Source organism: Melospiza georgiana, chromosome 6 (genome assembly GCF_028018845.1).
Source record: "Melospiza georgiana isolate bMelGeo1 chromosome 6, bMelGeo1.pri, whole genome shotgun sequence".
NCBI classification, from domain to species: Eukaryota; Metazoa; Chordata; class Aves; order Passeriformes; family Passerellidae; genus Melospiza; species Melospiza georgiana.
The window spans coordinates 60,778,686-60,803,791 of record NC_080435.1 but is presented as its reverse complement, the minus strand read 5'-3'; the positions used below and the strand labels follow the sequence as shown (position 1 = coordinate 60,803,791).

Genomic DNA, 25,106 nt, shown 5'->3' with positions numbered 1-25,106 from the left:
GTGTAGGAATAATAATTGACTTGAAATGGAGTAGGGGTTATTCAGAGTGATGGCAGGCCCTGATCTTGCAGGGATTTAGGTGTTTGTTTAGCACTCAGCTGTCTGTGTCTCTCCAATTGTGCTGCTCATATTTTCAACGTGATAAAATTGAACAGTACAGTTTTAAACCAAATTTTGGGCTTTTCAGTGCTCTGTTACAGTGATGAAATCCAGAAATGGAAGGTGACTGTAGTTTATAAATAAGTATTTTTTTCCAGTGAACTCTGAACAGTTTTGAACAATTCACTTAATTAACTGTATTTCCAGCAGTACAAAATGTACCCATCTCAATTTAATTAACAGCATATCTACATTGTGGTAGTGTGGGGATTATGTGGAGGCTGCTAGTAGCCTGATGGATTTTCATCCTGCTCACATACAATGTCATGGTTTAGATTGTTGTTTTTTCATTATGAGCTCTTACTCTTCTTGCAAGAATTTCCACTGTCATTTCTGCTGACAGCTGCTGCTTAGGACAGATTTATTTTTATTCCCTTACAGATGAATTGGATCAAACATCTTTTTCCATATAGCTCAAGTTTCCACAATGGAGTTACTCCTAGTTGACTACTCTGAGAAGAAAATTGTAGCAATTTTTGGGACCTTCTTTAGCAGCAATTCAAATGTTTTTTGGCACGTGTGCATATAATCTATTAATTTCCACTTCTTGTCAATTGCAGGGATTCATATTATAAATATTATAAATAGTATAAAAATTTTAATGCAAATAAAGAGAGAGAGAGAGAGAGAAAATCCAGCATTTGGTCTTTTTTTTTCCCTAGCTGGATTCAGTGAGGTGTTGAAACATGCAGGGTGTTTGTTTCAGGCTTTGGTAAGGATCTCTCACATTCTTATATAAAATGCTAAATTAACAATAACCAGCCCCCATGACTTACAGCCCTGCTCAGTGCATAGCTTGCCTTTCTCTTGGGCTTCCTCTGAACCTACAGATCTGACTGAGAGTTTTTTCCTTGTGATCTGAGAAAGCAAAATTCCTAACAAAACTAATGACTTGGGGCTCCTGGGAATTTTAAAACCTTTTCTTTTTGTCCATGAGTGGCTGCCTAATGTGAGTGGGATTTTAGTGGCTTTTTTAAAATTTGCATTATTTCCTCCCTGCAGTCAGGACATTCGGCACCATTTACCTGCCTGGCTGCTTGGCTCTCTGGTGAAGTTTTCCACCAGGTTTCCCAATCCACACAACTGAGATAGTTTATGTTTTGGGTAATGGTACCTGACATGGGATTTTAAAGCATTTTCAGGTCCTTTATGCTGTGCTGTTGTGGCAAATCTGTAAGATGTGAAGGACCAGAGGCTTCTGAGCTGGTAGGAAGTGGAATGTTCTCAGCTGAAATCCTTCAGAGCAAGCAGTGACCACCCAGCGAGGAAATCAACTCTGAATCCTGGAAGGAGGAAGAGGAGAAAGTTCTGAATTATAGAATCAGAGAATATCCTGGGTTGGAAGGGCCACACAAGGATCATGAGTGTGACTGCTGCGTGCTCAGACACCCCAACAATCCCACCCTGTGCCTGTTCCAAGCAGTCCTGGAGCTCTGGCAGCTCTGCCCATTCCCTGGGCAGCCTGGGCAGTGCCAGCACCCTCTGGGGGAAGAACCTTTCCTGAAATCCAACCTAAACCTGCCCTGGCACAGCTCCAGCCATTCCCTCAGGTCCTGTCTCTGTCACAGAGCGCAGAGATCGCTGCCTGTCCCTTCTGTAGCTGTAGCAGCTGGATTTGCACTCTCTGCTCCTCCATTCCAGCTCTCTCCCTCCAATGCCCTTCCCAGGCTCGTGGCTCCAATCTTTATCTGTTGGCAGGACCCTCACCCACCGTGAGGCAGCAAATCCCATTCCTGGGAGGCCGTGCTTTGCTTCTGATGCCAGCTGGAAAACTCTGCTGTGGACAAAAGCAATTAAACATCTGCAGAATCTGCTGCTGCCGAGCCCTGCCACCACTCCTGGAATGGTTAATATTAGGAAGATTTGGCCTTAAATTTTCACCTTGGAAGCTCAGGGTGGGGATGCTGCCTTTGGCTGGATCATGTGCTGCTCTCAGCAGCCCAGTGACCGGCTGGGATGTGCTGAGCCAGGGAAGCTCCGGGATGAAGCAGCAAAACGCAGCCTGGCCAGCTGATGGCCGGTCACACATTCCAAGTGTCCGGCCGCCTCCACACCCCCGTGGCCACCCCTCCGGGCCTGCTCCACCTCCCGGGCAAAGGCACGGCTTCCCCCTGTCAGCATCCACCTCCTGCCGCTGCCTGTGCGTGCTCCGGAGAGTTTGGGAATGCGGCGGGATCGCAGCTGAGTGCCACGCACGGCTGCCCGGGAGGGGAGCGCTGAGCTCTCCCCGTGCCAATCCCGCTTTGGTAGCGGGTGATTTCTCAAAGGGGCTGTGGGACAAATAAACAAATGGCCTGGGAGTCAAAGCAGGCGTTGCCAGAGGTCACAAGAAATGATGGGAGCGTGCAAATCCCTGGGGTGATGCCAGCATCTCTTCTGCCAGCTGCACCCCGAGCCTGGGGATACCTGAGCAGCACCAGAACTTTCCCTTCAGCCACCGCTGGCTCAGCCGTGCTGCTGAGCCAAAAACTCTGCATTTTTCTTGTGTTTTCCCCAACGTGTTTGGGATTCCAGGAAGCTGAGGGTTAATGTTAGCCCCCAGCGATGGAGCTGGACGGGTGCCCTCGGTGGCTTCTTGGGCTGCTTCGCTGCAGTTTCCATCCCCGTGGGTACCCACAGAGCCGTGGTCAGCCGCTGAGCTCCTGCAGCAGAAAGCAATCTGCCCTGGGAGCACTTTGGGAAGGATCCACGCCAAAAAGAAGAAGAACTTGGGGCTCTAAGATGTCAGAGCTGAAAAAATCCAGTTAATCTCCCTCCCTGCAGACTCCACAGCTTGCTGGGATGTCACTGAATAAGCCCCTGGTATGTCTGCGCTGCAGGCAGGGCTGCCGGGCATTTTAAAGACATTTAAGGGAAATTGAAGGACAAGCCCTGTTCCTGGTCATGAGGAGGTGTCTGGTCTCTTTCATGTCCTCCAGGAGGAGGCTTTGGGGTGTGCTCTGTCTGCTTGCCTCGGGCCTCTGGGATCCCGCCCCTGTGCCAACTCCCGGAAAGGGGTAGAGAGGGAATGGGGGGAACTGGCTGGAACTGTGGGGCTGGACGGGCGATCCCTGTGCCCGGTGAGCCCGGGCAGCGGGGTCCCTGCATCGGGCAGATCTGTGGAGAATGGCTCCACACACAGGTGGGGAGACCTGAGTGCGGAAGGTGATTCCCACCTCGGGTGGGGTGTGCGTGGATGTGTTCCCTGCGTGTGGGAAACCTGCATGGGAGGATCCCTACCTCCGGGAGGGCTGTCCGTGGGTGGGGTATGGTGGGGAGATCCCTGGGCATCCCGGTCTAGGGGAACTCGGGGTGGATGATCCCTGGGGATCCCTTCCTGGTGGAAGTTTGGGTAGGCGATCCTCAGGAACAGGTGAGGGATTGCAGCATGGGGGAGCTTGGGGGCGGTGGGATCCCCGTGTGGGTGGGTGATCCCTGAGGATCCCTGCATGGGAATAACGTGGATGGGTGATGCCTGGGATCCCCATGTGAAGGAGTCTGGGTGAGTGATCCCTGGGGATCCCCGCGTGGGGTGAGTCTCGGTGGGTGATCCCGGGGATCCCCGCCCGGAGTGAGGCTGGGTGGGCGAACCCCAGGCCGAGCTGAGGGATCCCCACGTGTGGAGCTCGGGGGCGATCCCCCGGCGCACGGCGGGCTGCGGGTGATGCACCCACACACGTGGCGGAGCCGGGCGGGCGCTCCCCGCTGCCGGGGCTCCCCCGCGGCCGCGCTCGGTGCCGGGCAGGGCCGGGCGGTGCCGGGGGCTCCCGGCCGGGGCGGTGCCGGTGCCTTTAACGCGCGGGGGGGCGGCCGCAGGCGCGGCGGACGTGCGGGGCCGCCTCCTCCCCTTCCTGCCGCCCGCGCCGCGCAGCACCGGCCGCTCCCGCTCCGTCCCCGCAGCCCCGGCCCGGCACGGCCCTGCCCTGCCCGCCGCCGTCTCGGTGAGTGCCGCCCGGGGAGCGCCGCGGGCCGCAGCGGGGCCGGGCCCTCCCGGCGAGGGGCGGCGGGCCCAGGCCGCGGCGGGCCCGGGGCTGCGGCCCGGCCGGGGGGGGGGGGGGTGGTCCGGGCGCGGCCCCAGGGCGGGGAGAGGCCGCTGCCGTGGGGCCGGCGGGGCTCGGGGGGCTCCGCTGGGGCTCCGGTGCTCCCCGAGCGCATCCCCCCGGAGCCGGGTGAAGCGGGGCAGGCGCGCCGTGCCCGCGGTGCTCCCGGAGCCCGCTGCGTTAAACCGCCCGCCGAGGGGCGGCCGGGCGGCAATTGCCGCCCCAGATGGGGATCGGAGCCTTCCCCGGGGCTGGCGGAGCCCCGGGTGAGGTTTGGCGAGAGGCGGCTGCTGCTGCAGCGCCCGGGTGGCCGTGGGAGCTTTAATGAGCATCGCGCTCCATTACCGCGATCCGGGCCGCCCCGGGTGCCGTGCGGGTGTCAGATGCTCGCAAACGCCGCTCCCCACCCTCGCAGGTGATGGTGTCGGTGGTGTTTCGTTCCTGAGGTTGCCTTTGCCCTTTGGTCCGGGTTGTGTGCAGCTCTGTTAACCCTGGAGGTGTCTTTGCCCCCATCACCTCTCACTACTCACGGCTGGCTCCCTTCTCCCAGCCTGCGAGTTGTGGAGAAGGAAAGAGGAGTTAAGGTGGCAAAGCTGCGCCTTTTGTACCCGGCTGCCTTCAGATGATGAAGTATTTTAATTGAGTAGGTGGTTATTAAGAATAACGTAGCTTAGTGTCTTTTCTGCATTAGACAGTGACAAGTTCTGCTCTCCAGTGATGTGCATCCACCCGTGTGCTGTAGGTTTGTCATTTTTTGACCTTTTTTCCCCCACACCCCCACTAAAGCATTGCTGTGTATTTTGAGGTCGCTGTTAGAAAACCTCGAAGATAATTTCTCACTTTGTGGAAGAGGAGCTGAGCTGATACCCCGCTGTAGCTCTTTTCTGTTTAAAATTCTCCCTTTTTTTCTCCTGTGTTCCTTTAGTGTTTCCATTGCTGCCTCTGTCCACCAACACAAACGGCATTTAGTTGATATAACTATTCCATTTAGCATCTCTTTACCTATGACAAGGCAAAAATCTCTCGCTGGGCAGTCCGAACTGGTTGCTGCAAAAGTTGAGAAGGGATTCAGTTCCTGTGTTCCACCTCCTTTCAGATGTTTTTCCTTGCCTTTTCTCTCTGTGGATCACTATCATCCTCCTGTTTGGCTTGGGCTGTAAGCATTTCTCTGCCTCGTGGACCTCTTGCCTGTAACTGTGCTGTAATTTCTGCCCTCCAACAGGCCATGCAACTCGCTTTACCACATATTTTTTCTCTTGCCTCATATGCTGATGCTGCTTTCTGCATACTGTGATTAAAATAACTTTTGTGTGTAACTGCAGCAGTGAAAGGTTGGGGATTGGAAAGAAACACTAATTCTCTGGTAGGGTTATTACCAAATACCTTTTTTGGTAGTTTTTTTTCCTACCACCTCCCTTTTCTAGCTGCTCTCAAGAAGATGCTTTCTGCTCTCAGAAATAGCAGCAGTAGGATCTGAAGGACACAGTGAGATTTTGATTTTATCCTTTATCCCCGTCACAGACCTGATGACTACTTTGTTTCTGAAACCCCTTGGAGGAAAGGGAAGGACTTACTCAAGCCTGTGTAAAGCTGTGGTGTTGCTTGGTTAGCTCTGGAACAGCTTTCATTTGCGTCATCTGCTCTTGCTCTTGGAGATTTTGGTGGTTATGGCTTCAAAAATGTCTAATCATTCTTGACCCTGGGTGCTGGCTAAAGAAATCCCTTAGGAGCTGGAATTCCCTGTGAGTTTCAGAGGTGCTGGCCAGGTCTGTGTTGAAGCTACACACTCAAGACCCTGAAGTGTGAGGACACAGGGGACAGGAACATGTGTTTTATTTTAAGCATCAAACTTGGTTGCTCCTAATCCCTTCCCGTGCTGCTGCCAAGGCACCCACCTCTCACCACTGACTTTGTGAGGCTTCAGCTCCCAAGTTTAGCTCCCTGCTCACGGCCCAGGGATGTGCCTGAGGAAATGGTGTGGATGCCCCCTGTGCTGTCCCGCGGGGATGGGGAGGAAGCAGGAGGCAGAGCGGCAGGAGCAGGTAATTCTTCATCCCGCTCCTCACTCCAAAAGCTGTGGCAGCAGCCCAAATCAAGTTTAGTTTCCCTGTTTTTAGCACCCATCCGTGCTGTGGATGCCTTTCATAGCACAACTGCCTCCAAGGTGAAACTTGATCAGTTTATTCTTTCTCCGTCTCTGCAGGAGAGCTGTTGGGGAGCCTCCTTGCTGAATTTCCATCCTCACGGTGCTCGTGGCCTGTTTGTGTCATTTGTTTTTGGTTCTGATGTTTCCATTTGGTTTAAATGATTGTTTTCCCTCCCTGATGCAATTAGAGCAATTGGATCCCCTCTTGACCCCTTGTTTTCATGGGTTAAACAAGTCGAAGTCTTTAAGTCTCCTTGAATTGTTGTCTTATCGATATTCTCAGGATTTCCTTGTCAGTGACAACCTTTTGCCTTTACCCATCAGAACCTTTTTAATATAAAGGGAATTTTTTGCATCTCTGTTTAGCACTTCCTGCTCTGCATTGGCAAAGCAGCAGGATTGGGCTATTTTTAAAAGTAGGAATATTTTGGAGGGGGCTGATTGCTGCACTAAGCTCACAAACTTTTTGACATTCCTCGGGTGATTGTTTCAGGCTAATGAGACAGGGAGTTGCTGGGCTAAATCTGTCCCAGACAAATCACTTCTTGTTAATGACTGTGCATAAACTATGGAGATGATAAATTGGAGAATTACCAGCCCATGGCTCCTAGGAATCTGCTTCTCCTCGCATGTTATACAAGATGTCCAAGCAAATAAAACACATGTAGACTTTTTTTTTTTTTTAAGAAGTATTTATTTATGTTTTTAGAAATGTAAAAGCTTCTTCCTGTTCGCCTGCCTGAACTACAGCTGGTGGCAGGAGAGAGGGTACTTGGGAGCTTTGAAAACTTCCTATTTCTTGCCAGAATGGAGCCTTTAAAGTATTTTCTTACAATGTGGGCTCTTTGGCATTTTTTCCAGGCTGATGCCTGTGGTCTGCAGTTTGGGAATGCATCTGTGCCTGCTGGCGTGGGCACTGCCTTAAAGGCTGATTCCTGCCTTTTTTTTTGGCCCCCATTTCCAGTGATTTCAGAGCAGGAGCAGCACGGATAAGCACCGTGCATTGATCTGCACTCTGCTGTTTCCAGCTGAGGAATTGTTTTTTACCTGGTGGATGGAAGAGGCAGAGTGGATCCAGAGATAGTGCACAGCCGTCTGTAATTCCTGCCATTCCTCTGCAAGAGGTTTTTTTCCCTGTCTGTGAGAGCTAAATAGCACCTAGGCTGGGTTCCCTGTGTTTGAACTCGTCCTCTCCTGGTCACTGCCATGCCTGTGTGCAGGACTGCTGCATCTAATTAGATTATATTAGAATGAATAAGTGAATCTCAATAAATGAGCTTACAGGGGCACTGCTGGGTCAGCTCAGTCCCTAAATATAGGTCCTGGGCAGAGGGCAGGCTTGGTGCAGGATCTCTCCATAAAGCAAAATTAAACAGAGATCTCTTGGGAGTGCAGAAATTCTGCTGCCTTGGCCATCTTGTCAGCCTGGCTGCTCCAGTGTCTTGGTACAAGAAATACCAAAGTCCACCCAAATGTGAAGATTCTTTAATTGGAGCTTGGGTGTGGAGTTGGAAGGGGAAGTCATGGCAGTGGAAACTCCAATAATCTGAGGTGCTAAAGAATGCAAATCTCATGATCCTTTTTAATGCTTCCAATTTAACTAGAGGTGAGGAGGTTTTTTTTTTTTTTTTTTTAAGTCTCTTAGATACTGTAGAAAACAGGAAAAAAGAGGAATGGTATCCATTACATGAGAACTCTGGAAACAATCTCTAACTGCACTAACACAGATAAAGAACATTATCTGCTTGCCGCTATGTCGTGCAGAGAAGCTTTGTGGTTTCAAGTAGTTTCAAGCTCTTTTGGGTGCTTCAAGCCTTGAGTTTTGCTGTGGAATAAGTTTGGGGTGGGAGGGAGAGGAGAGGGGCAGGAGCTGTGAGGTTTGTGGGGTAATCAGAGTTATTTATTTTCAGCTCTCCTCCTCCTTTTCTGCAATGCTCTGTTTTTGTTTGTGCTTTGTGACCACCCTGCTTACCACAATCCACAGCTCCAAACTGCTGTTACTGAAGAGAAGTAAAAGTAGTTCCTTCCCATTTTTTCTTCCCATGAAGATTTATTTAGAGGAATAGCATTTTTTCTGTTTCAGATGAAAGCTCATCTTTGCTTGTGCATCACTGCATTGTAACTCAGAGAAAGTGTCTGTGAATCAGTCATGTGGACAAGCCTTTTGTTGCACTGATAATCCCTATTATAAATAGTGTTGTCCTCTGCTTGCACTTACAGCTCTTTGCTCTCAGGTGTGCAGGGTTTTCAGTGGTAGTGAAACACAGGGAACTTGCAGGGTTTTAATGTTTTTTTTCTCTTTTTCCATCGGACACTCTTCCTTCTGGCTGATCCCTCTGTGTGCTTTCCTTGCCTGGATCTGCTCACAGCCAGGCAATCCTGCAAATCACTGCTCTGCTGGAGCTGCTGCACCACAGCTCCCCTGTTGCAGAAAGCATCTTTCAGCCCTTTTATGCTGTGAAGTTGAGGAAATAGAGCAAAACTCCTGTTTTCCTTCAAGTTGCAGTTGAATGACAAACGGAGAAGCATCAGGGAAGGCTCTCTTTCTCTCAGAAGAGGTGTGTTGATGTTATCCAGCAAAACCCAAGTTCTGATTTTGGGATTACACCTATTAATTGAGTAGGTGGCTTTCTCAGCCTGCCTGTCTGGTGTCCAGCTCACTGAGCATGTGTTGAATGACCCAGGGAAAATCAAGCTGGAGTTCAGAATTACGTGGGTGTCAAAGGCTCTTAAAGCCTGGTATATTTATGCCCGTGATTCATGGTGCTTCCAAAAACAATCCAGCTCTCATCCTGCAGAGGGGAAGTACCTCAGTCCAGTGTTATCAACTTTTGCTTAGCTGCCAGAGCAATATAAACTCAACCAGAGTTATTTTGGGCTCCTTATTCTTTGCCTTCCAGATCCCACCCTGCAAGTTCCTTGTAGAAGAAATGCTGGCTTAGTTCTGTTTTACACTCTCCTGTATGGCCTGAAAACATTAAGCAGGGTATTTTATTTCAGAGTTGTGACAAATTTTTGTACATCTCATTCCTTTCTGTGGTGTGAAGAGGTGTCTTTTGTCTGCCTGCTACCACACAGGAAGGAAGTTGTTGAGTCTGGGAGATAAAAGCTTTATCTTCTCCCCTGCAAGGGACAGGCTGCCCACTCCTAGCCTGGCTCTGCTCTGCTCTGTCCTGCCTGCAGTAGGGCAGAGAGGAAAAATTTCATGGGAAAATGTGAGTGGACTCAAAATGGGATTGTAAGTGCGTGGCTGTCAAGGAAGATGATGACTAAGCCATTGCACAAGGTGCAGCCCTTCAGGGAGCTCACCAGGAGTGGACTGGATCATGACTGACTCACAAGAGAGCCTATAATATCAGTCTGCTCTTAATTTCATTATTACTGGTTTCATCTGACCACTGGCCATGACTACTTTTCTTTCCCAGCCAATTCGCTGTGGGGTTTTAAGTTGGAAAGTCTACACTTGATGATGATAAATTAAAAAATCCAATTTATTGGAGGAGGTGAATGGTTCCCAGGCCTTGGGTGGGAAGTGCTGTGTGGCAGGGGTATTTAAGCTGATGATTTTGCTCACATGGGTGTTTCTCCTTCACCTGCCCTGTGCTGCTGCCAGGCTCTGGCATGGCACTTACCTGCCCATTGTACAGAAGGGAAAGCACAGGTGGAGCACCTGCAGGTGAAGGTGCCAGGAGGTCATCAGCAGAGAGCTGGTGGTGCCTTTTTCTTGGTGCCATCTGTGACCTGAACCCCTGGCAGTCAGCTGGTGGGTGAGCTCATTGTCACATAGTGACAGGACAAGGGGGAATGGATTTAAACAAAGAGAGGAGAGATTTAGATTAGATATTAGGAATTGTTCCTTGTGAGGGTGGTGAGGGCCTGGCACAGGGTGCCCAGAGCAGCTGTGGCTGCCCCTGGATCCCTGGAAGGGTCCAAGGCCAGGCTGGACAGGACTTGGAGCAATCTGGGATAGTTGCTCCATGGCAGGGAGTTGGAATGGGATGATCTTTAAGGTCCCTTCCCACCCGAACCATTCTGTGATGGGACATGGAACTGCTTTCCTGCAGCAACCAGGGCTGTTCCTGTGTGCCCCTTCCTGTCAGGGTCAGGGTCAGTGATGTTGCTGTGTGGGAGGCTGGGGTTAGGGTCACTGATGTTGCTTCTTGCCTCCCAAACAGGTTTGAAAGGCTGCCTTGGTGTTTATTGCTGCTTTGCCATCTAAACCATCCCTTAATATTGCAAATGGACATCCCAGCTTGGCTTTCACCAGGCATTGCCTTTAATTCTGTGTAAAACCAGGTACATGAAACCAGCTGCAGCATCTGTGCTTCAGCTCCAGGTGTACCTGAGAGCATCACCATGGCTACAGCAGCTCAGAGCCATGGGAGCTTTCACAGGGCATTTTCAGATCTGGGAAGAGATTGGGATTTAGGGTGCTGTGCCAGGAAGGGCCCTTTCCCCAGCACTAGGTGGGAACTCCTTTGCCTCCTTCATCTTGCTGTTCTCCAGGGAAACTCTGTGTGCTGTCCTTGGGGCAGGCAGTGTCTGCACTTCTCAGGGGCTGGCAGAAAATGGAGTTTACAGGTCAGTGCTGTATCTCCTGTCACACCTGCCGACCTTTGCTTGCTTCAACACCTGTTGGCAGTACGTGTGGCTCCAGCTGTGCTGGAAGGACAAAGGACTGAGCTGCTTTTTCTCTTCATGCTGCCTGGTTTTGTGTTTGCAGCAGTGGTGGTGGAGCTCCATCAAGCTTTACTTCTCCAGGCTCATGGAGAATTGTGCTAAGAAGGTCCTCAGTGTGGACAACGAGCAGCATTGTCCAAAAGAGAGGTGGAGGTGGCATCTCAAAGCCTTGGAAACCACCAGGCTGCCTCTGCCTGGAGGTTTTGTTAGGATTTTATTGGGTTCTCTGGGCTTTCCCAGGCAGCTCAATGGGAGTACTGACAGTTTTTCCTTGTTGCCTTCACCTAAGGTCACTTGCATATCTTCAGCCTGTGCTACACCACCGCTAGGATTGGGTTGCATGCTAAATTTAGTGAACCTTTTTACAGCTTGGTTTGTGTGTGTGAAGCCAGAGGGGTTTTTAGCAGCTTTTAGGGAGTTTAGAGCCTGGTTCAAGATGGCCCAGCAAGGCCAGGCTTCCTTTGCACAGGTGGCAGCAGCCCAGGCCAGGTGTGGGAGGGCTCTTCTCTGCCTCAGTGTGCTTCCACACAGGGATTGCTGGGGTGCAGAGCCCGTGGGAGGGAGGGAGGGCTGTGGAGGCACAATTAGAACTTGCATAACATGGGCTGCAGTCTGAGGCATGTGAGAAGTGCTGGCGGAGGGCTTGGGTTTCAGAAGTTTTAAAGGCTTGTGAAAATTCTTGATCAGATGCTTCCATTACAATCCTGCCTTTTTCAGCCCCCCCCTCCAAGTTTTTACCTCTCCTCCTATGCTGTTTGTGTGCCAAAAGAAGAATTTTTCAGCTTCAGGTCTGGTGTACTTATTTCTAAGTAGATTTTTTAATCCCTGCTTGGCATCACAGGCTACTGGAGTAATAGTTTGAGATGTAACTTAAGTTGGAGCACAATTGAACAAACACTTCGTTGCAGCCACAGCAGAGGTTTAGATCTGTGTGGTTGCAGTGAAGTGTTTGTTCAATTCTTGCACACCAAAAGAGGAGCAGATTGTGGGACAGCAGAGCAAAGGGAGTGAGAACCCAGAGAAGCGTGAGAGAAATGACCTCAATTACTCTGCATTTCTGTTGCTGAGCATTTTTAGTCCTCTTTAACAGCATGGCATGTTCTTGGGTTCAGATGAGTGCTGAGCACGTAGGGGAGGGTGTGTGTGCTTGTGTTAGGAGGCTGTTTTGGGGGCAGAGCTCTGGGCTGTTGGGTTCTTCACTCGAACTCAAAAACTCTTCAAATCTGCATTTCACTGTTATTTCACTGTTTCCAGTTTCTTTAGGAGACTCCTGCAGTCTTGGTTCTTGTGGGGACAAGTGGAAAGCACCAGGAAAACTTTAGATATATGTGCTTTGAACACACCTTTTGCGGGGTTTTCATGGTGTTGCACAGCTCTCAAAATTGCACTGTATGTGGGGTTTTGCAGTGAACTGGGACCAGTCAGGAGGGTTGCAGCATCCCCTGGGCTGCTGCTGCTCAAAGGAATATTAACAACCCTCAGCATCACTCACCCGGGGCATCAAAGCTGCGTGGGGAAGGTGGTAAAGGAAAACTCCTCTGTGTGGCTCTGGTGTGATTCAAGCATTAAGCAAGTCTGTGGAGGAGCTGGAGCCTTTTCCCTGCTGCTGGGGGGGAGTGTGGTCCCCTCCTCTGGGTGTTTTAAAAGGCAAATATTGCCTCAGGGTCTGCTGAAACACTGCACTGATTGCTGAGCACATGTGACCTTCCTGAGCTGCTGCCAGAGCCTAAAGAGTGTGGGTGATGGCACCGGGAGGTGACACCAGCTGGGTCTCATTTCTTGCTCCGAGTGCCTGCAGCAGACTGGGCAGTGAAGCACAGGGAGGTTAACAAGGTGAGAAGAAGCTTTGTGTGAATGAAAAATTCAGAGCTTGAAATGCTGTTTATTATACTTCCCCCCCAGTCTTGGGCTTGAGAGGATTGGTGTAAACGGAGCACGGAAATAGAGATATATAACGATATTCTTTAAAAAGAATATAAATATGTAGGTTAAGTTTTGCCCTGAGTAAGGTGGATGCCACAACATAAGAAGGTTAGGAAGGTACTGGAGAGTGCCCAAGGGCCATGGAAGGGTCTGGAGGGGAAGGCATGAGAGGAGTGACCGAGGTCACCTGGAGGGGATGAACTGAGGACAGACTTCATCCTGGCTGCAGCTTCCTCTCAGGGGGAAGTGGAGGGGCAGATGCTGAATTCTTCTTCCAGGACCTGAGGGAACAGCTGGAGCTGTGTCAGGGGAGGTTTGGGTTGGATTTCAGGAAAGGGTGTGGGTGAGGACACTGACACCAGCTGTGTCTCATTTCTTGCTGTGAGTGCCTGCAGCAGACTGGGCAGTGAAGCACAGAGAAGTTAACAAGGTGAGAAGAAGCTTTGTGCTGTTCAGGAGCACATCTCTTGTTGTGCAAGGTGAAAGGATGGCATCTCAGTGGAGCTGTGTGAAATTCTTGTAGTGCAGGATGTGTTTGGGGTGGATGATGAGGTGAGCTCTTAGTGCTGCCCTTGATAAATGAGATATGTGCAGTGTCTCAAAGGACAGCAGAGAAAGGCCTTAGCACTTCACCTGCTCAGCAGGGAAATGGCCACAGTTCAGCAGCAATTTCTAAAACTTCATGTTGTGCTTTCAAATAGAGTTAAAAGTTCCAGCTCATGATGCAATTTATACTTTGAAATGCACTGGTGTAACTTGTGTGGTGCCAGTGCTGCAGGGATTGCTTCTAAAGCCTCTTTTGTTCCTAAACCATTTTGAAATTTTGTTTCTAACAGTATTAACAGCACTGAATTCTACAGCATGAGGGATCTGGCTTGGATATAGAAGTGCTGCCTTTATGCCTGCATGATAATGTGCTTTAGGATAAATGTTGAAGGACAGCTTTGCTATCGAGCAGTCAAACTAATTCATATCTATGGAGCAGAAAGTCAAAATATCACTGCTGTAGGAAGCCCCATCACCAGCAGGACCTTCTGAGGTCCAAGTTCAGTCCTGAGCATACCTCTAAACATTCCCTATGTTCAGAGGGTTTGTGAGTAGAGTGTGAACAGTGCTTTAATCTGGCAAATGATTTTAAATTTAACGCACAGTTGAAATAGAATCCACCCCTCTTCAGAGATATCATTCCTAATGTGACTATGGATTAAAACCCGATTGCTACCAGCAAAAGAACGAAATAATAAACCACAGTGCCCCTGCTCCATGCAGAGGCTGCCGATTGACCATTCCAGCTCTGAGCACCTTGCTGGGTTGAGGACTGAGGGTGTTTTCCCCAAATGCAGCCGTGCCCGTCGCTGTCCCTTTGTCCCCAGGCCAGCATTGTTGTGCTGTTCCCTGCAAGGTGGGACAGAGGAAGCTGGGCTGGCTCCTGTGCCTCGGGGGCACTCGGGGCAGCAGAGCTGTTCTGCACGCAGGAAGGGAGGGTAGCCAGCAATGCCTGCTCAGGCCTGGCTGTTCTGATTTTTCCAGTGTTTCTGTGTCTTTCTGACCCACCACTGTGGCGTAGAGTATTAACAGTAAAAATAGAGCTGCTGATGCAGTGCTTAGCAGGCTGCGTGGGCTGCAGAGGAGGCAGTTCCAGCCTTGTAGTACTCCCTGAATTCTGCTTTGGTAGTTGTGCATGGTGGTGATAATTTCCTTTATGATTCCTCTGTCAGCTTACAGGAACTTTGACTTCTCTGTGTTTAGTCTCTGTTCCTCCAGTCACCCAACCTGAACTGAAGCTCTCTTTAGCAATGCACTCGTTTGAAGCCTGCAACCTCTTCAGTAAAGTGCAGCCTTCATATCACAAGTTTAAGGCTGTAGGCTCTAGAGATTATACTAGGCTCCTGAGGATTATAATTCAGTAATTCCCACAGTCCACTGTCACAAAGATCTAGAGAAAACACTGTTTTCTCTTGGGTTAGCCTTAAACATTTTTAAAGAAAGCTGAATATGTTTAAATATGACACTTTATGCCCTTTTAAAATCTTGGTGTTGAGAAACTAACTGCATAGCCCTGACTTCTAAACTCTTGGCACATCTGAAAATTTATTATCACTCTGTGAACTTTGGTTGTTTAACTGGTGGATACTTTCCCCCCCATTCTTTTATTGTACTGTGTGTGGTGACAAAGAAGGAAGAACTTCCCTGTTGATTCCTCTCGATTTGCAGTTGAAGAATTATCAAGACTCAGTCTGATGGTGGGTACAGCAATCTTGTTTCACTTGCTGCCTTCTGATGCTCTCATTTAGCTACATCTGTGCCACATTGACAGTAGTTTTCTCTTTAGAGACAACTGAAATCACTCAGCTGCTGAGACATAATGTGTGCAATAAATAATGTCTTGAGACTCCAGGTAGTTAGAAGAAACCACATGAAAGCATCTAGATCTGATATAATTCACAATCACTGAAGTTTTGATTTCCCTCTGAGCTAACAACTCTCCTCTGCCTTGCAGCCTTTTCCCAGCACAGCTCAATTTCATTTTCCTCTAGGAATTTGGATAGATGAGAGCATCTGTCTGCTGCTGGCTTCTCTTTTGTCCATTTCTGTTCAACAATAGGATTGTCGAGTCACTGAGAGGTTAACGAAGCCTTTTTTTTTTGTTGTTGTCAGTGGTCCAACCTCTTTGTAAAGCTGTGTGGAACAGCACACTGCACAGAAATAATGGGAAAATCTTGTTGCTGGAATGACTGGGGCTGTCATTTTGTGATACCAGGGTAAAGACCTGCCTAAGCTTCAGGCTTGTGGCTGAGCACGAATCTCTCTGCAAGAACATTAAATATTAGTTTCTCTGTGTCTCCTTGCATCCAGCAGTGTTGGAGCAAGGGGAGGGAATCTGAACAATTACAGTCTCTTCCCATTTAGTATTTAGAGTGGTTTTGTTAGGAGCCTTTTGGGGGTTTGGCATTGGAAAAAGGGTGAATTGTAGCCCTTAATTATGAAGTGTGGGAACAATTGGAGCTGGACAGACAGGCAGCAGTCCAGCTCCTCTTCCTGAGTGAGCAGAGCCTTTGTGCTGTGCCATCCCACCGCACAAATGGCCGTGCTGGGCTGCTGCTGGATTGACTGGGTTTGATCCCTTTTAGGAAGGGGTTTGGAAGCTCTAATTTTGGGTTTATCCCAGTGGTCAGGCTCCTGCCCTGTTGGTCTGAGCAAGCCTGCTACTGTGGCCGCCCCAAAGAATTTCCCATTTTTTGGGAAGGGAAGAATGTGGGATTAAAACCCAGCTGTTAAATCCAGTTGAACAGGGACATCAGTGGGCTCAGTGACAAAGTAAGTGCAAGGGAAGATGTGAAGGTGCAGGGGATGGAGAGCTCTGAGGGGGAATTGAGCATGGCATGGGTGGCACGTGGGTGAGCTGTGGCTTGCTGGGTGCCACCTGGGGCACTTGTCTTGCCCTGTCTCTTATCAGCTTGTGGATGAGGGCAGCCAGCAGAGCAGGGTGGCAGTGGGATTTACAGGAGTGTTTGCTGGTGGCAGTGCTCCAGGAAACTCTCACCTTTTCCCTCAGAGCACCTCTGCGGGCTGGGCTTTCCCTGCAGCTCAGGCAAAGTGCACCTGTTATCACTCAGGCCTTGCTGCTGACCCCAGCTGTGCCTCCTTTCCAGGCTCTCAGTCCAGCAGAGCTCATGCTGAAAAATGGAAAATACAGAACTCCTCTTTGGGACACAACTCCACCTTTTTTCTCTTTTTTTAACATTAATTTCCCCTCCTGGGAGCTGCTGAGCCTCCGTGCCTGGTGTATGCATGGCCCTGCATTCTCCTGTTGGGAATGTTAAAAATACCAGCTACAATCTTCCCTTTCCACATACCAAAATATATTAATGTGCTGCTGCTTTGATTAGTCATTTCCTCTTCTTTTGTTCCTTTCGCAACAGGGTAAAGGACAGCATGTGCACACTTGAGTAAAATCTTGTCTGCTTAAGAAGTCTGAAGCTAAACAGATTATTTTAGGTTAATACCTGTCTTTGTTGGCAGAAGAATTCTGTTCTTATCCCTTTAATATACATTCAAAAATAAGTCTGGATCAAGTCACTTTTATGGTGTTCAGACTAAGAATATCTTTGTGTGATTTATTTTTGTAGTGGAAAGAAACTCTTAATATGAACAAGATTAATATTCTTAGATGAATTTAATACATTCTTGCAGGAAGACCTTTGGTGACACATTGCTATAGGAAATGTTCCAAATTCATTTATTTTGAGCTCTCTTCAAGAGTCCTGTGCCATCACCTCAGTGCACACAGTCCTCCTTCCCTGAGCTCCTGTGAGACCTCACTCATTCAGTGTGGGTGGAAACGTGGTGAAAGCAGCAGTGACACTGTTGGGCTGTGCATGGCTCAGTTTCTGTAGTTCTGGCAGCCTCTGCACCCTCGGGGTGTGGGGGTACAAAGGTTAATAAATCCAACTTACAGGGACCTGCTAAAGCTGCTCCGAGTGACCTGCTTGCCCTTGAAGGCTTAGACTGAGGATATTTTTTGCTTCTCTGTCGCTGTGGCTGCCCTGGTGAGAAACTGGGGAGAAAAGCTTTAGCACCAGGTGGTCTGGAGAGCTGCAGAACAAGTGGTAGGTCGAAAACTTTCTTACATGTGTGGAGGAATTCCAGTGAATAAGCTAAAAAGTTGCCTGGCGAGTACAGTTAAGGGCAAAGTTGAGTAGAAATCCAGAGAACCGAGCAATAAATTAAGGCTGATCTCTTCTCAGTTATGGCCAAACTTCAGAAGCACAGCCCATAAACAAGATGCCATCCTCTTTAGCAATCTGTCGTGGTTTTCCTGTGGCTGTGGCGCCGAGGGCGGCTGCTCTGCCCTGAATTCAGATGGAGAACAGCTTGTGCCTGCCCAGGGAGGGACAGCTCTGCTGCTGGGGATGTGCAGAAAAGGGATTTTACCTCTCCTGGGATGCACAGGCAGGTAATGCCACCTGAGTTTTCTGCTTGACTCTTTGCAGCTCTTGTGGAGAAAAAGCTGGGTTGTTTTTTTGAATGAGCATTAGCTCCCAGTGCTCGGATGCCATTCATACTTTCACAGAATCTGCTAAGGGAAAAAAAAAAAAGAATAAAAAAAGCTGGACCAAAGGCTTTTGCTTCTTTTGTTTCTGTCTCCTCTTATTTTACATTTATTTTTTAAAATATTAACAAAAATTCATAATAGAGGAATGTATATTTATATAGTTATATTTGCTGTATACACTGGGAAGGGGAAAATGTTTCATTCCAGCTGTTTTCTCTTTGCAGATTGCTGTGAAGGTATGAGAGGAATTTGAGTACTGAGAAGCTACTGCTCATACCTGCTTTCCTCTGTTATAGAATCATGGAATGATTTGGGTTTGGAAGGGACCTTAAAAACCATCTGATTTCCCCCCATGATGTGGGCAGGGACACCTTGCACTAAACCAGGTTGCTCTAAGCCCCATCCAAGCTGTGTTTGAACACCTCAGGGATGGGGCAGCCACAGCTTCTCTGGGCAAACCTGTGCCAGGGCCTCACAACCAAAAATTTCCTTCCACACTTGGATGTAAGGAGATGAAAGGGATGCAGCAGCCCTGAATGTCTCAGGAGAGGACCTAAATTTTTTTTTTTGTTTGTTTTACTTGGAATTTGGGGCTTTGCCTCATTTATGACCAGAGGGTGGTCAAGTGCATCATTCCTATGGGTGCTTCAGACTTAATTGAGTTAAAGTAATAGAGCATGCCAGGGGTAGGTGCAGAATGAACACACTGACAGTAATGCAACTTCTTCCTGCGTCAGAAGGGGATTAAGCTGTGTCAGAGTGAGCAAACCCAGCTGGACTCAGACCTGTATTGTACCTGCCCTGGCTTTTTAGGGGCTGGTAGCTGCTCCCCGAGGCTTTCTGTGGGTCCAAGGTGAAGATTATCTTGTGAATGTCTATTTATACCCTAGACCACAGCAGCTGTCTTAAGGCCTTTGTTGAGGTGTGCAGCACTTTAAAGCTGTGTAAATGGCTTTTGTGTGTGGTAAAGCTGAGCTGCTGTGGAGCGTGGATTTTACAAACCCCTGTGAATTTCCCAGACAGCTAATTAGAATAAAACCAGGTGTGGCCTGGTCCCTCCCTCCTGTCCAGGTGCTGGGCAGAAGCAGATTTCAGGGTGTGGTTGTGTGTGTTTAATGCCTGTCTGACCCATGAGTCCTGGCTCGAATCTGTGCCAGGTTTGTCCTTTTTTTTGGGCTCATGTTGCAGGAGATCCCTTGATGCTCAAAAACTACACGACAGATGGAACTGCTGCTCAGACAGGGAACCTCAGCTCAGCTTTGGCCATAAGTCTGCTAGATTTGGCTCTTATTTGTAGTATTATTTTGAGAAAACTCTGTAATCTTTTTTTATGCCTTCCTATTTTGAGAAGTATCACTTCCCAGTTCCCTGTGCACGGAAGCTGGCGGTGATTGAAGAGCAAATGTCTGATCTGGTCCCTGCCTGCGTGGAGAGCAGGGAAAGGGGAAATGCTTACCCAAAAGCCTGAGCTGGCTGCTTGGGTGTTTAAATGCCTCTCAAATAGTTCATGGTGGTGTGGGCAGAGCATGTCTGTACATGAGTGTGTGAAGGAAGGAGTGTGTGAGCTGGGGGAGCCTCAGGGACTCCTTGGAAGCAGGGATGGGAAGATGCAGACTTGCTGAGTAATTCCTGCTGGAAGAAAGAAACCTTTGATTCCTTACAGGCACTTAGAAAAAAGGTAAAGATAATTTGTTATCTTCTAACTCTGGGAATAATAGGGGTGTGTGTGTGTGTGTGTGTGTTAGCTGCTGGTGATTTAAAAGGGAAACTTGCAGTTTCTGGAGTCTGGTGCAGCCAAGGACATTTTTTGCTGGTTCTAATGCACACTGGTTTTTATCCCAAGTAACATCCTCTCACAAATACTGCAAGAAATGTTTTAGTTTCCTAAACTTTGTTGTGCTGAGTAGTACAGACTCTTCCAATTTAGGTTGGAAGAGCGCTGTAAAATCAAGTCCAACCATTCCCTCAGCACTGCCAAGGCCACCACTGTCCCATGTCCCCAAGTGCCACATCCACACAGTTTTTAAATTCCTCCAGGGATGGGCACTCCACCCTTGCCCTTGGCAGCTGTGCCAGTGCCTGACCACCCTTTCAATGAAGAAATTTTCCCTAATATCCAATCTAAACCTCCTCTGGTGCAACTTGAGGCTGTTTCCTCTTGTCCTGTCCCCTGTTCTGTGGCAGCAGAACCTGAACCCCCTGGCTGTCGCCTCCTGTCAGGGAGTTGTGGAGAGTGAGAAGGTGTCCCCTGAACCTCCTTTTTTCCCGGCTGAACCCCCTCAGCTGTCCCTGGTGCTCCAAACCCTTCCCCCGCTCTGTTCCCTTTTCCAAGCTCCAGCTCCTCAACATCTTTATTTTCACGAGGAGCCCAAACCCACCCCTGTGACTGGAGGTGCTGCAGCGGTGCCCATCGCAGGGAGCAAACCTGATATCTGTATTTGTGCCCATGCTTTGGTGGGGTTCTGCTGTGCCAGGCTCTGTGCAGTTTGGGATATCAGGATGCAGAGGCTGCTTTTCCCTGCTCTGTGCCAGCAGCAGGTGTGTGTGCATTTATCCCCTGCTAAAGCCAGGTTGCTCGCTGCACTTTCACTGATGCTAATTCCAGTTCTGGGCTCTTTATCCTCCAGCCCAGGTGGTTTCAGGGCGTCAGCTGCCTCCTGGTGAATCCCTGCCCTGCCTTATCTTGTAGGAACTTGCCCAAAGAGCCGGGCTGTGGTGGAAACCTCTTGTGGGAGGTACCTGGGTGCTCGCTGCTGCCGGCACTGGGACAAGATCAAGGACATCTGCTGGTGCTGGTGGCAAGGTGGTGCAGCCTTATTGTGCTCCCAGCTCCCTCTCAGCACTGCTGCTGCATTTTGTCAGGTGTTGGTTCTGAAGTTGTATCAAAAAAAAGCCCTCTGAAAGTAAAGGCTTTTGTTGAAGCAAAGCTACTCTTTCTGGAATTTAATAAAGAGCTTGTCTGTGTTAACTAACATCAAGCGACTGAGAGCAGACAGAGCCCAACAGATGGTACAAACAGCGGCATGTTTGGAATGGAAAATATTTACCTAGAGGGTATTTGAAGCACTGAGCTTGTGCTCGGCAAATGGCTTCATTGTATCAGTGAAATAAAGTGGAGAGCAAGATTTATTGACAAGTTTTGCTCTGCTCTTGCTGTCAGCACCTTGGAGGGGGTGTCAAGCGCTGTTGAGCTTCCCTTGAACAGGTCTCCTTCCTGGGAAGAGTAGTTTTAACACCTGAATGGCTCAGTTGGTGTTTTTGAGTGTCTGCAGCTTTCTCCCGGGGCTGCACAAATCATGCTGTCAGGGCAAGAATTGAAATGAAAAATTCAGAGCTTGAAATGCTGTTTATTATGCTTCCCCCCCAGTTTGGGGGGATTGGTGTAAACAGAGCATGGAAATAGAGATATAAAACTATAATTTTTAAAAATAGTATAAATATACAGGTTAAATTTTACCCTGAGTAAGGTGGATGCCACAACATAAGAAGGTTAGGAAGGTACTGGAGAGTGCCCAAGGGCCATGGAAGGGTCTGGAGGGGAAGGCATGATAGGAGTGACCGAGGTCACCTGGAGGGGATGAACTGAGGACAGACTTCATCCTGGCTGCAGCTTCCTCTCAGGGGGAAGTGGAGGGGCAGAATGCTGAATTCTTCTTCCTGAGCATCAGCAGGACCTGAGGGAACAGCTGGAGCTGTGTCAGGGGAGGTTTGGGCTGGATTTCAAGAAAGGTTCTTCGCCCAGAGGGTGCTGGCACTGCTCAGGCTCCGCAGGGAATGGGCTCAGCCCCAGGGCTGCCAGAGCTCCAGGAGTGCTTGGAACGCACTCTCAGGCACAGGGTGGGATTGTTGGGGTGTCTGTGCAGGGCCAGGAGTTGAACCCAAAGATCCTTGTGGGTCCCTTTCAACTCAGGATATCCTGAGTCTCTTCTGTAATTTTCTGATTTGCCACTGGGATCAGAACTCACAGGTCCATTTGGACCTTCAGCTTTTCTGGCTGCTGACTGCCTCGTGCATGACTTCAAACTGTGCAATGTAAAAGTGACCTGTGAGAAGATTGTGTGTGATCTTACTGGAAGCTGTGCCTTTTCTTTATGTAGGTGTCAGCTGAGGTCTGTGTGCAATACCTTAATTCTCCTGTGAAAAAACTGCTTGGGTGCAGTCAGCTCCTTGCCGCTGTTCTCTGCACTGGTTGTTTTTGGGGAATGCTGAGCTCAGTGTGGCTCACCTGCTGAAGTTAGCCAGCTGTTAATGAACTCAAGCAAATTTGATGGGCTAAAATCCCTGCTTGCTCCGACAGCTCTTGGTGTCACATCCCAGCAGCTCTGCTGTGCTTTGTGTCTTATCTTGGGACACGAAAAACCCATCTTGTTTTTTCAGTAACACATGACAATCCCCAAAACTAAACCAACTAAGCTGTAATTCTGCAGTTTTCCCATATGCAGTACCAACACTGATGTTAAATGAACTACCCTGAAGTTTTCCTGGCAGCCCCCCTCCCTAGAGCTTGAGCAGTGCTTTAGTCAGGTAACACAAACGAGGCACATTTGCTCTTGTGTATGAATGTGGAATAGGCATGGAGAGGCTGAACTTCTTGTTTAATTTCATACCTTGCCTGTGGCAGATTGGGTTTAGTTGCCCAAGTTGCTGGGCATCATCTCTGGAAAAGCTCTGGGGGAGGATGGGTTTGGGAGTGAAGCTGTTTTCAAGAGGATCCTGTTTGCAGCTGGCTGATAGGGAGCGTGTTCCAAGCTGCGTGCAGAATAGGGAGAACAAAAATAATGTTATCTGTTTGAGGAATTTATTGAATCCAGATACAGCTCTGAGACTTCTTGCTGTGTTCCTAGTGGCTGTTGGATGTGAGTCTGCTTGCCAGCTTGAGAAAATCCCAGGGAAATATCCCAATTAAAGGAGCTGTTGCCTTGGCTAAATAATACATGATATCTCTTAAACTGCTTAGTATTTAAAAAAAGGCACCTTGGTACCTGTATTTTCCCTCTTTAATGTTAGTTTTTCAAAGAGGCACAAATCCCTGAAGATTATGTGCATTTTGGGACCCAAGCTTTTATAGCAGCCGTGCTTCTCATGTGCTGGGGCTAAGCTATGAGTGACTCATTAGCCAGATGGAGCTATAATTTATTTCTATCTTCTCAAGTAAGTTAATCCCCTGGACCTAAACTGAATGAATATCCTGTGAAATGTGGTATCTGCGCAGGGTGAAACTTGAGATTTAAATTCAGAAAGGCAGAGGGTGGGTCAGAAAATCCAGGGCAGCATGAACTGGCAGGAGAAATCAGGTGCAGGCAGTAACAGCACAGTGGAGTTCAGAAATAGTTATTTTTCTGTGGCACGGTCTCTGTTTAGGGAACAAAAGTGCAATTCTTTTGTTAAAGGCAGGATGGGAACAGTAACTGGGTCTGTGCACGGCCTGGGACAGATGCAGCTTGTTCCCCTTTTTCAGAATGACTGAGGGGATGTTGTGAGGTCTGGAATTCACGGGTCTGCCAGGGGGGAGCCTGGCACGGGGCTGGGCTCTGAGAAACGTGAGCAAGAGCAGGTTGAGTATCAAACACAGAGGAAAGGTGAGTATTTAACCAAATACCTTGAAATTTAGGTGTAGCTGAAGTTGCTGTGCCTCCGTAGGCAGTAAGGAGGGGGAGTGCAGTGGGATTGCACTGGGAGTGCCTTGCCTGGGATTGTGGGTTTGGGTGGGTGGGGAGCTGCTGCAGCCACCCTGGAGACTTCAGAGCTGCAAATGATAAAAGTCCCATTGCAGCACTTCTGGGGAAAAAATGCTTTTTTTTTTCCTGAGAGTGTCTCCTAACCAGGATAGTAAAACTAAATGGAGCAGTTAAGCTGGTAGGTGAAGGTGTGTCAATGCAGCATTTGCTTTTTTCTGCTTTAACAGAATGAGTTTCTTCATCCTGTTTCTTTCTGCATGGCATAGAAATTTTTTCCCCCCTATAGATTGGTTCTGTTTTTTCCTGGATGGCTTCTCAGTGTAATACAGAAATACAAATGGAAATGATGGAACTGTTAGTAATTGTAGATTGTCAGAGGACAACTGGAAACTGTGTGTGAGCCAAAACACTGCCAATTTACCCCATGGCAAGGATGCCACTTTATAAAGACATTTTGGCAGGGGGTGGTGTGATGGATGTTGTTTTGTCATTCTGCACAGAGCCAGCAGCAGTGGGATCCTCCTGGAGTGAGTTTTAAATACCCTTGCTGGGCTGAGATGAGAAATTAGTGTATGGCCATCAGAGCACAGCTTTTGCTTGCTGTTCCTGTGTGCTTAATCAATTCTAGTTACACCCTGAGAGTTTTATTTAGATTTAGGTTTTTTTTTTTTTTTAAACTGTGCTTCTATGGGAAAAGCTGGATTTGTGTATGGAGTTCAGAGATCAGATCTGATCATAAATTCAGAGATCTTGTTCTGATCAGTGTTTGGGGTGGAAAGGTTTGTGTGGCTCATGTTTGGCTTTGCCCTGATGAGCAGGAGGGGGACAGGAGCAGGAATGGAGCTCTGGAGCTCATCACTGCAGTGTCATGCTCCAGATCTGGGAGATGATCCCATTCTTGGGGAAGTGCAGGGAGCAGGAGCAGGAATGGAGCCTGGAGAGGCTCTGGAGCTCATCACTGCAGTGTCATGCTCCAGGTCTGGGAGATGATCCCATTCTTGGGGAATTGTAGGAAGCAGGAGGGGGACAGGAGCAGGAATGGAGTTCTGGAGCTCATCACTGCAGTGTCATGCTCCAGATCTGGGAGATGGTCCTGTTTTTGGGGAATTTCAGGGAGCAGGAGGGGGACAGGAGCAGGAATGGAGTCTGGAACTCATCACTGCAGTGTTGGGCTCCAGATCTGGGAGATGATCCCATTCTTGGGGAATTTCAGGGAGCAGGAGCAGGAATGGAGCCTGGGGATGCACTGGAGCTCATCACTGCAGTGTTATGCTCCAGATCTGGGAGATGGTCCTGTTTTTTGGGCAAGTGCAGGGAGCAGGAATGGAGCTCTGGAGCTCATCACTGCAGTGTCATGCTCCAGATTTGGGAGATGATCCCGTTTTTGGGGAAATGCAGGGCATAGGAAGGGGACAGGAGCAGGAATGGAGCTCATCACTTCAGTG

The 25,106-nt window shown here is 48.8% G+C and overlaps 1 protein-coding gene across 10 annotated transcripts in view; it reads left to right on the top strand.

Moving 5' to 3' along the window:
* The first annotated feature begins 3,996 nt into the window (after positions 1–3,996).
* Positions 3,997–25,106, top strand: part of KTN1 (kinectin 1) — an 82,323-nt gene continuing 61,213 nt past the window's right edge. For all 10 annotated transcript variants that reach the window (XM_058026258.1, XM_058026253.1, XM_058026262.1 and 7 more), the window contains exon 1: positions 3,997–4,079. The gene's annotated coding sequence lies outside the window, so the exon portion shown is untranslated. The remainder of the gene's footprint in view (positions 4,080–25,106) is intronic.